Source organism: Triturus cristatus, chromosome 1_2 (genome assembly GCF_964204655.1).
Source record: "Triturus cristatus chromosome 1_2, aTriCri1.1, whole genome shotgun sequence".
Lineage (NCBI taxonomy): Eukaryota > Metazoa > Chordata > Amphibia > Caudata > Salamandridae > Triturus > Triturus cristatus.
The window spans coordinates 51313549-51328522 of NC_140580.1; positions in this window are offsets into that span (position 1 = coordinate 51313549).

The window sequence follows — 14974 nt, forward strand, 5'->3', positions numbered from 1 at the left end:
CAATGGTAGAGCATATGAAGTTAGAGATAGTTGTATGATGGAAAAGGAGAAAATGGTTCCAAGAAATGAGGAAGAAGTGATGGCTGCTGAGGCTATGGGGAGACGTCCAAAAGCCCCAGTGTACACTTGGAATTGTAGTAGTATTTGTACTGTGCGTCAGGAATCTATTGATAAATTACGTGAGTTTCTAAGAGAATATAGTAAAAAGAGTGTAAAACAGAAGATTAAGGTGCTTCAGAGACTAGATCCATGCAGAGTGAGAGAGAATACTGGTTTGCAAGGACATTCTCTGGCTTGTCTATCTAGGAAAGTGTGTCAAAGTGTTTTTCACCATTTTAGGATGCTGGCTGTTCATCATACTGAAATGAGAAAGTTTGGGAGAACATTGTATTTTGCTAAAAGTCCAGCAGTAAAGTTAAATGAGTTAAATAATGCTCTGTTCCGTGGATCTGCATCAGATGTAGTGAAGGTTACTGATGAGATTCAGTTTTGTTACTTCGGTCCAGAACAAGAAAGTGCAGAAAAGGACACAGTTAATGAGGAAAATGTGGAAGAGAATGTAGAACTCACTGTTACTAAAAATTTTGAAGATGAAATGACAAAATTTACTATCATCTCCAATGAAAGACCAAATATTACTTGTATTTGTTGCCGGAGAAGCCATTACAAAATTCAAACAAGGAATGTTGATCTGTATAAAAAAAGTGAAAATAAAGATAATTATAAGTGGAAGGATTTTGCAATATATATATTTCTGGAAAATTGTTTTGAATTGGGTGAAGATCAGCGTATTTATAAATACTGTTATAATAAGTTAGAAGAAAATAGAATGCCGACCAGAGCTGCACATAATAATTTAGAATTGGGTGCTATTCCTGCCGAACTTTCTGATTTAAATACATATGAGTCTATACTTATTCAATGTGTTCCTCCGTTCCAGACCATAGTACGTATGGAGCCCAAAACTGGTAAATTACCTCCTTCAGATTTACTGAGAGGTTTAAAAGGAAGAGTGGTGTATTTGCCATTGGATTTGAAAAAAAATATGGAAACTATTGATGTAGATAGTTTGGAAACTGAACCATTAGTTATTCTGGTTAATGGTGTACCTACAAAGAATAAGAAGATTTGGCAGGAGCTGGTAGATGTACGGAAAGTACAAAGAGCAAATTTATATTTGAAAAGGAATAATAAATGGTATGAATCTATTTATATAGATGAAGATGAAGAAGATTTACAAGAAGACACAGAAACACCAACTGGGCAAATTGAAAAAGTGGACAAGTCAAAAGAAGAAGAAATTTATGAACATTTTAGCATACATCCTCTTCATTCTAAAGAAGTTATGGGAGACACTATTGATCTGTTTCAGATGAAGAAAGCAAAAGGAACTCCCGTTAGTGTATGGGAGAAGAGCTTGGAAGCTCGATGTTTTCCCCAGCTGTTTCCTACAGGAAAAGGTGGACGATACGATGATTGCTCAGAACAGATTCCAGCTTCTGAGTATCGGACTACAAGATTATATGCAGAAGATTCAAGATTTCGTCAAAGTATTCCTTATTCGTTTCATCTTTTATTTGAAAGCGACTTGTCTGCACTATCTTATGCAGTAAATCACATTTTAAAAAGTGGAGTACATCTACATAATGTGTCTGCTAAGGATTTTATGGACAAAGTGCAGCACCGAGATGATCATTTGGAAACACAATTGATCAATCTGATGGCTTGTCAGCGTGGGACGAATGAATATGGGTACCGACGCCATGGAGAATTAAAATGCATGTTACGGAATTTAGGAACTCCAACATGATTTCTTACCCTAAGCTGTGCCGAGTATGCTTGGGATGATTTACTGGATTTTCTTCGAGAGGCAAATTCTAACATTAAAAACATCCAATACAAGACAGCAGGAGAATTGTGCTCATTGGATCCGGTTAATGTTTGCAGATATTTCAATCACAGATTTGAGGCTATGATGTCCTTCATCTGCAATAAAAAAAATCCACCTCTTGGAGAAGTTATGGATTTCTTTTGGAGAAAAGAGTACCAAGCAAGAGGTGCTCCTCATATTCATATGCTGTTGTGGATCAAGGATGCCCCAAAATTTGGAACAGATGCAGATGAAGCAGTTTTAAGTTTTATTGAAGAATATGCAACATGTGCTATACCTAAAAGCACACAAGAGAAAAAGTTAAAAGAGCAAGTTCTACGTTTTCAAAATCATCGGTGTGGAAAATACTGTCGAAGAAAGTACAAGAGCGAAGAAAAATTCTACACAAAATGTCGATTTGGATTTCCAAGACCTGTCCTTTCAAAAGGAAGGGTAAACAGTTTTATGTCAGCTGTGCGACATACTATTACAAGAAAATCGCCAAAAAATACCTATAACCTAAGAAGAAAAGAAGTGTCGAAATACATAAATGACTACCACCCAGTCATTTTATCCATGTGGAATGCTAACATGGATATTCAGTATGTGGCAGACAATTCTATTGCTGTTGCTCGGTATGTCACATCATACATCACTAAATCTGAGAAAACAGAATTGAAGGAAATGTGGGAAGAGATTTCTCATGAGAAGACTGTCAGTAAGAAGCTATACAGTTTCAGTTTAAAGATGTTATCGCATCGAGAAATTGGATCCTACGAATGTTCAGATAGGTTATCATCTGCAAGTCTTTACTCGAAATCCAGAAGAATAATTTGGGCAAGTTTAGGTCTTGCAGGAAAGCGAAATCGGGTACTGAAATCTATTTGAGAAATTGAATATTTAGCAGAGTTCGAACCAGAAAGTACAGACATTTTAAGAACAAACATGTTGGACACATATTACCCACAAAGAAGTCATCACCTTGAGAACATGTGTCTCTACGAAGTGCTGCAGAACTTTATGTTTAAACGGAATGTCACAGAAGATATCAACAATGGAAAATATAAAGTCATTGGTGAGGAAGGATGTTTGGTTAAGCAAACAAAAGGAAGTTTGATAAATCACCGGAAGCTGAGTTGCGACACTCCTGATAAAAAGGAATTTTACTACTTGGCACTTTTGCAGCTGTTTAAACCATGGCGTTCAGAGGACGAACTTCTTGGAGAATTTCAGAGCTATGAAGATTCCTTCAATGCTAGGAAAGACAGCATCGAATGTAGTACTTTCACAACTTATGTTCAAATGTTAAATGAAGAAATTGAACAAGAAGCAACAATTGCAGCTGAAGTAGCTAGAGACAGTTCTCAAGACAGTCAAAGTTCTGGGACATTCAGTCAAGATCCTCTAGGACAACCGATCATCGAAAATGAAGCAGCAATAGCTATGAACGAAGTGGAAACAGCTATGAATCAAGCTCAAGAAGATTTAGTAGACTTAACATATTTGGAGGAGCAACTGAATGAAGAACAAAACAAATTTATGAAGAAGTCAGACAAAAAATTGATCACGGATTACTACATGAAAATAAAGAGTGCTCATGTACATCTTTTGAACCAATGAGAATGTATGTAAGTGGACAAGCAGGAACTGGAAAAAGTTTCTTAATTAATGTAATTAGAAGCTACCTACAGAAGAAAATGAAATCCATTTTGTCTTGTGTTGTTACTCCTCCAACTGGGTTAGCAGCGTATAACATCAAAGGAGTTACCTTACATCGTTTGCTAATGTTACCAGTAGAGCATGAGAACAAAATACAGTACCACAAACTAGCAGGAGAAGCATGCTTGGAAGTTTCAAGAGTATTGAAGAAAATGAAAGTACTCATTATTGATGAGGTAAGCATGGTATCAAACTTAATGCTTGCCTTTGTGCATTTAAGAATGCAGCAAATTCTGAAGACAGACTTTGACGTCCTATTTGGAGGAAAACACGTCATCGTTTTTAGAGATCTTTTGCAACTTACTCCACTTAAAGGGCAACCGGTATTCCATACTCTTACACATGAAGACACGAAAAAGTCATTAGGAAGTATAGGCAATGTAAATATTTGGACATATTTTGAGTATAAGGAACTCATTACCAATATGAGGCAAGCCAATGATGAGGACTATGCAAGTATTCTGAAAGATATAAGAATTGGACTACTCACAGAACATGGCAGAAAAGCAATACAGAGTCGATTGCTGAGTAATTTGTTTCCAACAGAACAAATAGTTCCAGAGAAAATACACAAGGAAATTGCGGAAAAAAATACTGTAATCTGCTTAATGACAACACTACATGAATGCTCTGTATTCAATGAAGAACTTTTGAAATTGGAAAATGAAGAGATCATAAAACTGGAAGCTGTGGATAAAATAGAACATGAACAAATAACTGTTATATTGACAGGCAAATTGGGTACTAAATTGGATTCTCTGGAGAAAAACCTTTCAAAAACAGCTGGTTTGGAAAAGAATCTTTATGTGTGTATGAACTGTAGAGTAATTTTAAGACGTAATTTGGATGTAGAGAAAGGTTTAGTGAATGGAGCTATGGGAAGAGTTGTGGGTTTTATTAATTACCAGAAAAAAGTTGGAATTGAATGTTTAAAAATAAAATTTGATCAGATACAAGAGGTTAAAGACATTTGTCGTTGTTCAGTTCGTTTCTTGCTTGTGAAAGACTTATATGTGCGTAGGAAGCAGTTTCCGTTTTCTCTAGCATATGCTGTAACTATTCACAAATCTCAAGGATTAACTGTTGACAGTGCTTTTGTAAACATTGGATCTACTGTGTTTAAAGAAGGTATGGCATATGTTGCTTTGTCACGCGTAAAAAAATTATCTGGGTTATTCATGATAGACTTTGATGATTCAAAAGTAAGTGCTGATGCAAACTGTGTAAAGGAGTATAATAGATTAAGAAGGAGCTATGCTCCTCATTTAGGTCAGTATCCTGTGTTTGAAAAACGTGTTGTTTGTCGGAAAAGGAGATTTGAGAATATCTGTAATGAGGATGTACAGAAGAGAAAATAAAAAGAGAGTGATGAGACTGCAAGCAAAAAGAAAAAGGACAGTGTGGAAGAGGTTGTTGGTTGTCATTTTGAAAATAGCTCTTTGTCAACTGCTACGCACATGTAGTGCTGAATGTTGTATTTTATCTTGATTTTTTGCAAGAGCAGATAATACTAAATCATGAAAAAAGATTCTGTTCTTTGCTGAGTCTCCTCTATGAGAAGCTGAGTAATGATAAAACTAAAATAAAAAGTGCTTCTGATGTTAGAAATCTTTTAGATGTATGTTCAGGAAGTACACAGTTTAGTCAAAATGTCCAGGAAGATGCACAGGAATTCTTAATATATATGCTGATGGTACTTGAAGATGAAGGAGTAGAAGTAGAAAACCTATTTGGTGTCTCTTATAAATGGGAACATTGCTGTGAAAACTGTATGAACACATGCAGTAGTAATGTTGATTCTGAAAGGTTCGTATATTTACAATTACCACAAAGTAAATCAGTGACTTTTAGTAAATTAGTTAAAGATGCCAATCATAACATGGAATGTTCTGAATGTAAATCTGACATGTTTTCCACGTTATTTTTGCAGAAATACGGTCATTATGTTATTTTAATGATGCAACGTTGTAGAGCTGATGGTTCTAAATTGGATACTTTAATAAAGAAGTTTATAGGACAACAATTATCAATTTCTGGAAAAACTTTTGTTACAGTTGCAATAGTTTTTCATGAAGGACCTACTGTAACTTCGGGACATTACACAGTTTATCTTAAATGTGAAAGAGGCTGGACATTGTGTAATGATTCCCAATTGATTTTCAAGCAACGTTTGCCTTATGATTTACCCAATTATTACTTAATTTTTCTGAAACCTAAATTTAAAAAAATAAAAACTGCATCTGAAGAAAGCATTTTTTGTAATTTTAAAGGATTATAATTGAAGATATCACTTAAAAAGGATTTTGAAATTACTATTTGGACTAAAGGAAAAGTAATAAAAGGATTTTGAAATTACTATTTGGCCTAAAGGAAAAGTAATAAAAACAATTGTGGACTTCTTTGATAGATATTATTTTGGCATATGTGCTTTTGCAACAAGGTTTAAAGACGGAATATAAAAAAAAAATTATTCATCTAGAAAGGTATTTGTAATATATATGTAATATTTGTAACAAGGTATATTTTAGTGTGGATAGTTTTGGGGCTTTTTTAAACAATCTTTCTGATTGTTTTTTTTTTGCCCGCTGTTAAATGATGAATAAAATTGTTTTCACTATTTTAAGTGAAAATTAAAAAATTCTGAAAACAGCAAAAAAAGGGCAAAAAATTGCTTTGTAAAATATGTAAAAACATGTACTGCTTTATAAAATGTATGATTGAATATTAATATTTTTTTTCTTTTTTTTCAGAACTTGAAAGAAAAATTAAAAAATGAAATTCTGTTTCCTTGCAAATTATTAAATTTTTTTTTATCAAAATAAGTTTTTTTTAAAAATAAGATAAGTAAAAAATATTTGTATTTCTTAATCCTTCCTTTTCATGATTCCTTTTCTTCACCTCTCTTTGTTCATTAAAATTAAAAAAAAAAAATTTTTTTAAAAACGCACCCCCAAAAAAATAATTTAAAAAAAAATCCCCCAAAAATATTTTTGGGCTTAGTTTTTAGGTGGCTCTGAAAAGAGCCCTTGAGTTAATGTAGGGAAACAGGAAGAGAAAAACGAAAAAAAGAAAAAACATCTATGGCCTAGAGCACTGATGCGCATCAAATTTTCGTTGAAGGAGATCAAGACTGGTCTCCCCCACAGAAATAAGACTACCGCAATCAGTGCACCGTGTAGACAACCTCGCCAAACAAGGTGGACCAACAAGAGGAGTAGAAAAAGGTGAAGGCACCATCGCAGTAGAAGTGCTTGCCTGAGCTGCCGAAGATGTGCTCGGCTGAGCTGCTGCAGATGTCGTCGGCTGAGCAGGTGGAGGGTTTGCTCCAGAAGCTCGACGAAAAGATACTGGATGCATTGCCTCAACATGCCTCGTCATTGTGTGTATGCTAAAAGAATACTTCTTGTTAGCATTCCCACGTGATAAGACTTTTTGACACAATACACAAGTAACTTTCGGTGCATTCACTTTTTTTTGTCCCTCAGGGAAAGTAAAAAACTGCCATATAAAGCTGTCTTTCTGCTTCCTGTTCCTCTGTCTCTCAAGAGTGTCCTGTTCACTCTCTGAAGATGGTTGCTGCTCAGCCATTGTCTCTCAACAACAGATTAGCTCCTTCTCCAAGGGAATCAGAACTAATAATGAAGAAAGTGGGAGTGGTGTTGGAAGAATCTGGAACTGAAAGTACTTCAAACCAATCAAAAGTCATTATTGTGGATCACATGACTTGCAATGAGGTGATTAGGTGTGGTGTTGAAACAATCAGAAACTGAAAGTAATGAAAACCAATTAGAAGTGTTGTTTTATTATGAACATAACCCGAGGTGCGCGCACAGAGCAAGCTCGGAGTGCACACCCGGCAATTACTCATGCGCAAACGCGTACGAGCGCATGCGCATACGTGGTATGCATGTATGTAACGCGCATACGTAGCACACGCGTATACGCGAACGACAGAGCACGTACTCTACGCGTATACGGAAGTGTGCCGCGTGGAGCACGTACGACGCACACACGCATGCGTACGTACGCATACGTACACACGCATGCATACGGTCGCATGCGTACGTACGCGTACGTACGCATGCATACTGGGTGCACGCTCCGAGCGCGAAAGAAAACCGTATGTATGCGTACGTAACTAACGTAAAACGGAATTCTTAATAAACTTACGCAAACGTACTAGGTGCGCGCTCTGAGCGCGCACCCTAAGAATTAATATTAAAAAAAAAGGACATAACCTAATAGAAAATATTAACTATGCCGTTCAACTTTATCCTAATTGCACATTTTTTAAAAAATGAGCCAAACAAAATTAAAGGATAAAGATAATATATAAATGAATACATAGGAAATTTTTTAAAAAACAAATATTTTAAAAATATAAATAAAAAATACATAACTTAGCATTTAAAAAACCTTGCAAATTCACTGAAAAAACCATAGGTTTCACACACGTTATAGTTAGGAATTAGCATTTAAAAAACCTTGCAAATTCACTGAAAAAACCATAGGTTTCACACATGTTATAGTTAGCTGGACATTTCACTCGTACAAAACCAATGAAATTCCCCCGTTATAGTTAGTTCAGCTAACTATAACTCGCGCGCCCGCAATGCACTGCTGATGATGTCACATATTACATCACTCATGACATGGTCAGTGACATCACTCATGACATCACTGATGACATCTCAAATGACATCACTGATGACATCATCCTTGTGATAGAGTGGCAGACCTCCTCTCCCCCTAATATAACCTTTGATACTCACATTCAAAAATAGGGCTGGGCTCAGGGACAGAGGCTGAGAGCTGCTATCTGAGTTTAGTACAGTGAGAAAGGGCATTATGAAAACATTGAAAATGTAGAAAACATGCAAATAGAAAGAGAGGAGAAGAGAGAATAAGAAAGAAATAATAATGAAGGGACAAAAGAAACACGGAACGGTAGATAGCAATAAATAAGATGGGGGAAGGATGAAAAGTTACAGGGAAGAGGAAGAAAGTATGATTGAAATATGAGTGAAAGGGTGGATGGATGGAATGAATAATTAAGAGGTGAGTGGATGGAAATTGGACAGATAGATGGAATGATTAATGAAGGGGTGAATGGATGGAAAGTGGAAGGATGGTTGGAGCGATGATGAATGGATGAATGAAAATGTGAAATGATGGGTAGAATTAACATGTGGCTAGAAAAGAAAAAAGATTGGTGAAAGGGTAGATAGATAGAAGCAGGTTTCTATGTTTGGATGGATGGGGGAAAGGATAAATGGATCAGTGGATTGGTAGGAAAAATGGTTGGATTTATCAATAGATGGATAGGTGAGAATGTGAAGGAATGGGTGCCACAATAAATGGATTGATGGATGGATGGATGGATGGATGGATGGATGGATAGACAGACAGACAGACAGACAGACAGACAGATAGACAGACAGACGGATAGATAGATAGATAGATAGATAGATAGATAGATAGATAGATAGATAGATAGATAGATAGATAGATAGATAGATAGATAGATAGATAGATAGATAGATAGATAGATAGATAGATAGATAGATAGATAGATAGATAGATAGATAGATAGATAGATAGATAGATAGATAGATAGATAGATAGATAGATAGATAGATAGATAGATAGATAGATAGATAGATAGATAGATAGATAGATAGATAGATAGATAGATGTGAAAGAATGGCTGGGTAGGTGGGTCGATGGATGAACTGGTGAATGGGTGAGTGAATGATAGAATAATAGGACAAAGGATGATGGATGGGTGAAAGAATGGATGGACAGGATGATGGATTATAGTATGAAAAGGTTAAATGGTGGTTCGGTGAGAGGAAACTTGAGTGGGGAAGCTATTTATGGGATGATCGGACTCACTCTCTTTCATGTATTAAGCTCTGGAAATGGCTGTCAAATTCACATACTGCCTGAACTTGCTTCAGGTGCTGCTGGTAAGAATCTTGCTCCTACACTTTCTCAATGTAAATTTTAAACACATGATTGAATTGAGACAAATTAGGAGTTTACACCCTGAAAGATTGGGGTGGCATAAGAAAGGTGTTTGTGAGATGTAGAAGGTCTTAGTTACTTTTTATTTAAGAGGCCCCATTAAGCCTGAAACACAAGTTACTAACATCACTTAAGCCATAAACGTGTCACATATATTGTAAATGTGTAAATGCAAACTATTCTTTTAAAGATATATATTCTGGGGCAGAGACAGGAGGCGGGCAAAAGGGCTGTTGTCCTCTGCACCTCCAGCCACTGAGATGCATTTTGGGCCTGTGAAAATGGCTGAGAAATGGAGGTTGCAGAAGCCTGGTGGAGGAAGAAGGAACCACTGCAGTACTGAGAATGTGGCCTTACAGTGGTGGAGGAGCTCCGTCCAGCCAGTGCTAGTGGATGAACCTCATGGTTGGGTTGATTGCCCGGGCCTTCTCTGAATGGGGTTGCTTGAGAACTCCCCCGGGCTGGAATTGGTGCAACAACTCTTCCGGAACATAACCTGGCTTGACCTGAGAGGTCAAGGTAGGGATAGGGCCCAGAGAGAGGCCGAAATCACCGCCTCTGTCGCCCACTCTAATAGCTATCTCAATTGGCTACGTTCAATAGCCTGCATTCATGGAAAGACATTGGATTATGACCAGTTTATCCTTATTCCAGAGAAGTGTCTAAATGCTATGTATTCCCCAATGATAGGATATAGATTTTCTCTGGGTTCCTGTTATATTTTACCATATTGTCTACATACAGGGAAGTAAGCAGCTTTCTCTATCTGAACGTCAATGCCCTGTTAGGATGGTGTTGCCAAAGTCGACTGGCCAATGGCACCACTGCTATGGCAAATAGCAATGGTGACAGGGCCTCCCTGCCTCGTGCCCTGTGTGAGCTCTACCAAATCAGAAATCATATCATTACTTCATGCATCTGCAGTGGGTTTACTATACAGTAGCTGGATCCATTTCATAAATGAATTTGGCTTGTCCATTCGCTGCAAGATCACAAACACATATTTCCACTCAAGGGAGTCAAAGCCCTAGGCAACATTTAATAACACTGCAGCTTCCTTCAACTATGGCTCCAGCTGATGGAGTAATAAAAATATAGCACTCAGATTATGCATGGTTGATCTAGAGGGTCGGAGCTCAATTGATCTGGCAATGCCAAATCTGCAATCATAGACAGCAGATGGTTAGCCAAAATGTGAGCTAATATTTCTGCATCCTTGTTAATCATTGATAATGGTCTATATATTCACAGTGATGCAGCTGCTTGACTGGCTTGGCAATACAGACCAAAAGGGCTTTCCTCGTAGATGGGGAGAGTTCACCCTTCCCTTCCACTCTTTACAGAATTCTATAGGTAGGCCATCTATGCCTGGTGCTTTGCCACCTGACAGCCCATTGATTGTCAAACTAGCCTCCTCTACTGTGAAGGGCTGACTTGAACGACCTAAATATCGATTCCAAAATATCGAATGGACAGAATATTGACTCCAAAATATAGATAGGTCAGAATATCGAAAAGCAAAATATAGATAGGTCAGAATATCGAAATTGGGGTACGAAATATCGATTTCCATAATATAGAATGTAAAAATATGGAATTCCATAATATCGACTTTAAAAATATAGAATTCCATAATATCGATTTTTTTTTAGTGTTATGTATAGTAGTATATGTGTTAAAATTATGTATTATTTTTGTAATGTATGTTTAATTTTTTTAAACTAATGAATGTTATGTAATTTAATTTTTGCGTAATTTAATTCCGTAGCGGGTTGTGGGTTTATAGGGGAAAAGGGTGGGAAGTAATTTAATTATGGTAAATTAAATATTAATTATATTTATATGTTTTGATAATTAATTGATTGATAATTAATTATTAATTGGTCATTCATTTTTATTAATTGATATTAATTGATATTAATTTATATTAATTGATTAATTGATAATTATGTTAATTTTAATTTTGATTATTAGCAGCGGGTTGTGGGTTTATAGGGGAATTGGGTGGGAAGTAATTTAATTGTAATAAAGTAAATATTAATTATTTAATTTATGTGTATTGATAATTAATTGATAATTAATAATTGGTAATTAATTTGTGTTAATAGGTGATTAATTTGTATGAATTGCTAATTAATTTTTATTAATTGCTAAATAATTTTTATTAATTGATTAATTGATAATGTAAATTGTATTTTTTAGTATTGTGAGTGGGTTGTGGGTTTATAGGGGAATTGGGTGGGAAGTAAATTAATTGTAATAAAGTAAATATATTTTTTTTTAATTTATGTGTATTGATAATTAATTGATAATTATTAATTGTAATTAATTTTCAATAATTGGTAATTATTTGTTTACCAATGGTAATACATTTTTAATAATTGTAATTAATTTTAATTAACTTTTTATTGGTATTGATAATTAATGTAATCTTATTTTAAAATTAAAGCATTACTTTCCTTACTGTTGCACTCTCAGGAGTGGGAATAGTTTTTTTACCCTCCCGCTATCCAACTCTTTCCCTACTGTTGCAGTCACTGGAGTGGGAATAGTAATTTTTACCCTCCTTTTTACCCTCCTGCTATCCAACACTTTCCCTACTGTTGCACTCACTGGAGTGAGAATAGTAATTTTTAACTACCAGCTATCCAATGCTTTCCCTACTGTTGCACTGTGTGGAGTGGGAATAGTAATTTTTACCCTCCCGCTATCCAACGCTTTCCCTACTGTTACAGTCTTTGGAGTGGGAATAGTAATTTTTCCACCTACACTATCCAACACTTTCCCTACTGTTGCACTCTCTGGAATGGGAATAGTAATTTTTACCCTCCCGCTATCCAATGCTTTTCCTACTATTGCACTCTTTGGAGTAGGAATAGTCATTTTTACCCCTACGCTATCCAACTTTTTCCCTACTGTTGCACTCTCAGGAGTGGGAATAGTATTTTTTACTCTCCTGCTATCCAACTCTTTCCCTACTGTTGCAGTCACTGGAGTGGGAATAGTCATTTTTACCCTCCCGCTATCCAACACTTTCCCTACTGTTGCACTCACTGGAGTGAGAATAGTAATTTTTACCTTCCCGCTATCCAATTCTTTCCCTACTGTTGCACTCTCTGGAGTGGGAATTGTAACTTTTACCCTCCCGCTATCCTACGCTTTTCCTACTGTTGCACTCACTGGAGTGGGAATAATAATTTTTACCCTCCCGCTATCCAACACTTTCCCTACTGTTGCACTCTCTGGAGTGGGAATAGTAATTTTTACCCTCCTGCTATCCAATGCTTTTCCTACTATTGCACTCTTTAGAGTGGGAATAGTAATTTTTCCCCCTACACTATCCAACGCTTTCCCTACTGTTGCACTCTCTGGAGTGGGAATAGTAATTTTTACCCTCCCGCTATCCAACGTTTTCCCTACTGTTGCACTCTTTGGAGTGGGAATAGTAATTTTTACCCCTACGCTATCCAATGTTTTCCCTGCTGTTGCACTCTGAGGAGTGGGAATAGTATTTTGTATCCTCCCGCTATCCAACTCTTTCCCTACTGTTGCAGTCACTGGAGTGGGAATAGTAATTTTTACCCTCCCGCTATCCATCACTTTCCCTACTGTTGCACTCACTGGAGTGAGAATAGTAATTTTTACCTTCCCGCTATCCAATGGTTTCCCTACTGTTGCACTCATTCGAGTGGGAATATCAATTTTTACCCTCCCGCTATACAAAGCTTTCCCTACTGTTACACTCTTTGGATTGGGAATAGTAATTTTTCCACCTACACTATCCAACGTTTTCCCTACTGTTGCACTGTCTGGAGTGGGAATAGTTATGTTTACCCTCCCGCTATCCAACGCGTTGCCTACTGTTGCACACTTTGGAGTGGGAATAGTAATTTTTACCCCTACGCTATCCAACATTTTCCCTACTGTTGAACTCACTGGAGTGGGAATAGTAATTTTTATCCCTACGCTATCCAACGCTTTCTCTACTGTTGCACTCATTGGAGTGGGAATCGTAATCTTTCTCTTTCCGTTATACAATGCTTTCCGTACTGTTGCACTCTCTGGAGTGGGAATAGTAATTTTTACCCCTACGCTATCCAATGCTTTCCCTAATGTTGGAGTCAGTGGAGTGGGAATAGTAATTTTTCGCTTCCTGCTATCCAACGATTTCCCTACTGTTGCACTCTCTGGAGTGGGAATAGTAATTTTTACTCTCCCACTATTCAATGCTTTCCCTACTGTTGCACTCTTTGGACTGGGAATAGTAATGTTTACCTCTACCCTATCCAACGTTTTCCCTACTGTTGCACTCACTGGAGTGGGAATAATAATTTTTACCCCTACGCTATCCAACGCTTTCCCTACTGTTGCACTCACTCGAGTGGGAATAGTAATTTTTACCTTCCCGCTATCCAACGCTTTCCCTACTGTTGCACTCTTTGGAGTGGGAATAGTAATTTTTACCCCTACTCTATCCAACGTTTTCCCTACTGTTGCAATTACTGGAGTGTGAATAGTAATTTTTACCCTCTCACTATCCAACAAAATCTCTACTTTTTTTTACATTTTTTTTTATTATGTTTACATTTTAAGCTTTATTATATTATATTATGTATGTTTTATTTAATTGTTTTTAATGTTTAATTAATTTTATTTTATTTTTAATACATTTAAAAAATTCGATATTTTGACTAACTATATTTTAACATTCTATATTTTGGAATCGATATTTTAGTACTTACCTGTTTGTAGATAGGGAGTCGATATTCTGGTCTTCGATATTTTGGTGTCGATATTTTGTGCATTCTATATTGTGTCCCTCGATATTTAGTCACTGAACCAAGGGCTGCATTAAAATATATTTTTATTACCCCTCCCCAACCAAGCACGGGCGAGATCATCTTAGTATCGTCCTATTTGATCTAGTCCTGCATTGGGTATAGAGGTCTATAAAGTAGCGAATAGAGTAATATGTCTTCTGTTTCTTATTGCATGGACCCCTCTGCTGCCTCAGTCACTGTTAGCTCATCTGCCACCCAAGGGAACTTCACCATACCTGCCAGTGATTTCCCAAAGGTTGTGTGGTATTTAATGCACCAGGTAATTATTAGGTCCATTAAATATCTCACTCTTTGTTGCATTTTTTTCATGTCAAACATTACGGAATTTAACAGAGGAAACGTGTACTGTATTTATGTACCATGTTGGTTTTGGTGTATTAAGCACTAACATCTGCATGTTATTTCCAGAAACTCAGAATAGGTGCTATTTATAGCCTCGCCTATTCCTTAGCTCTCCCTTGAGCCATGCATACACCTTTGCACCATAGTGAAAAGCTGTCTGTGTAGACATAAAACA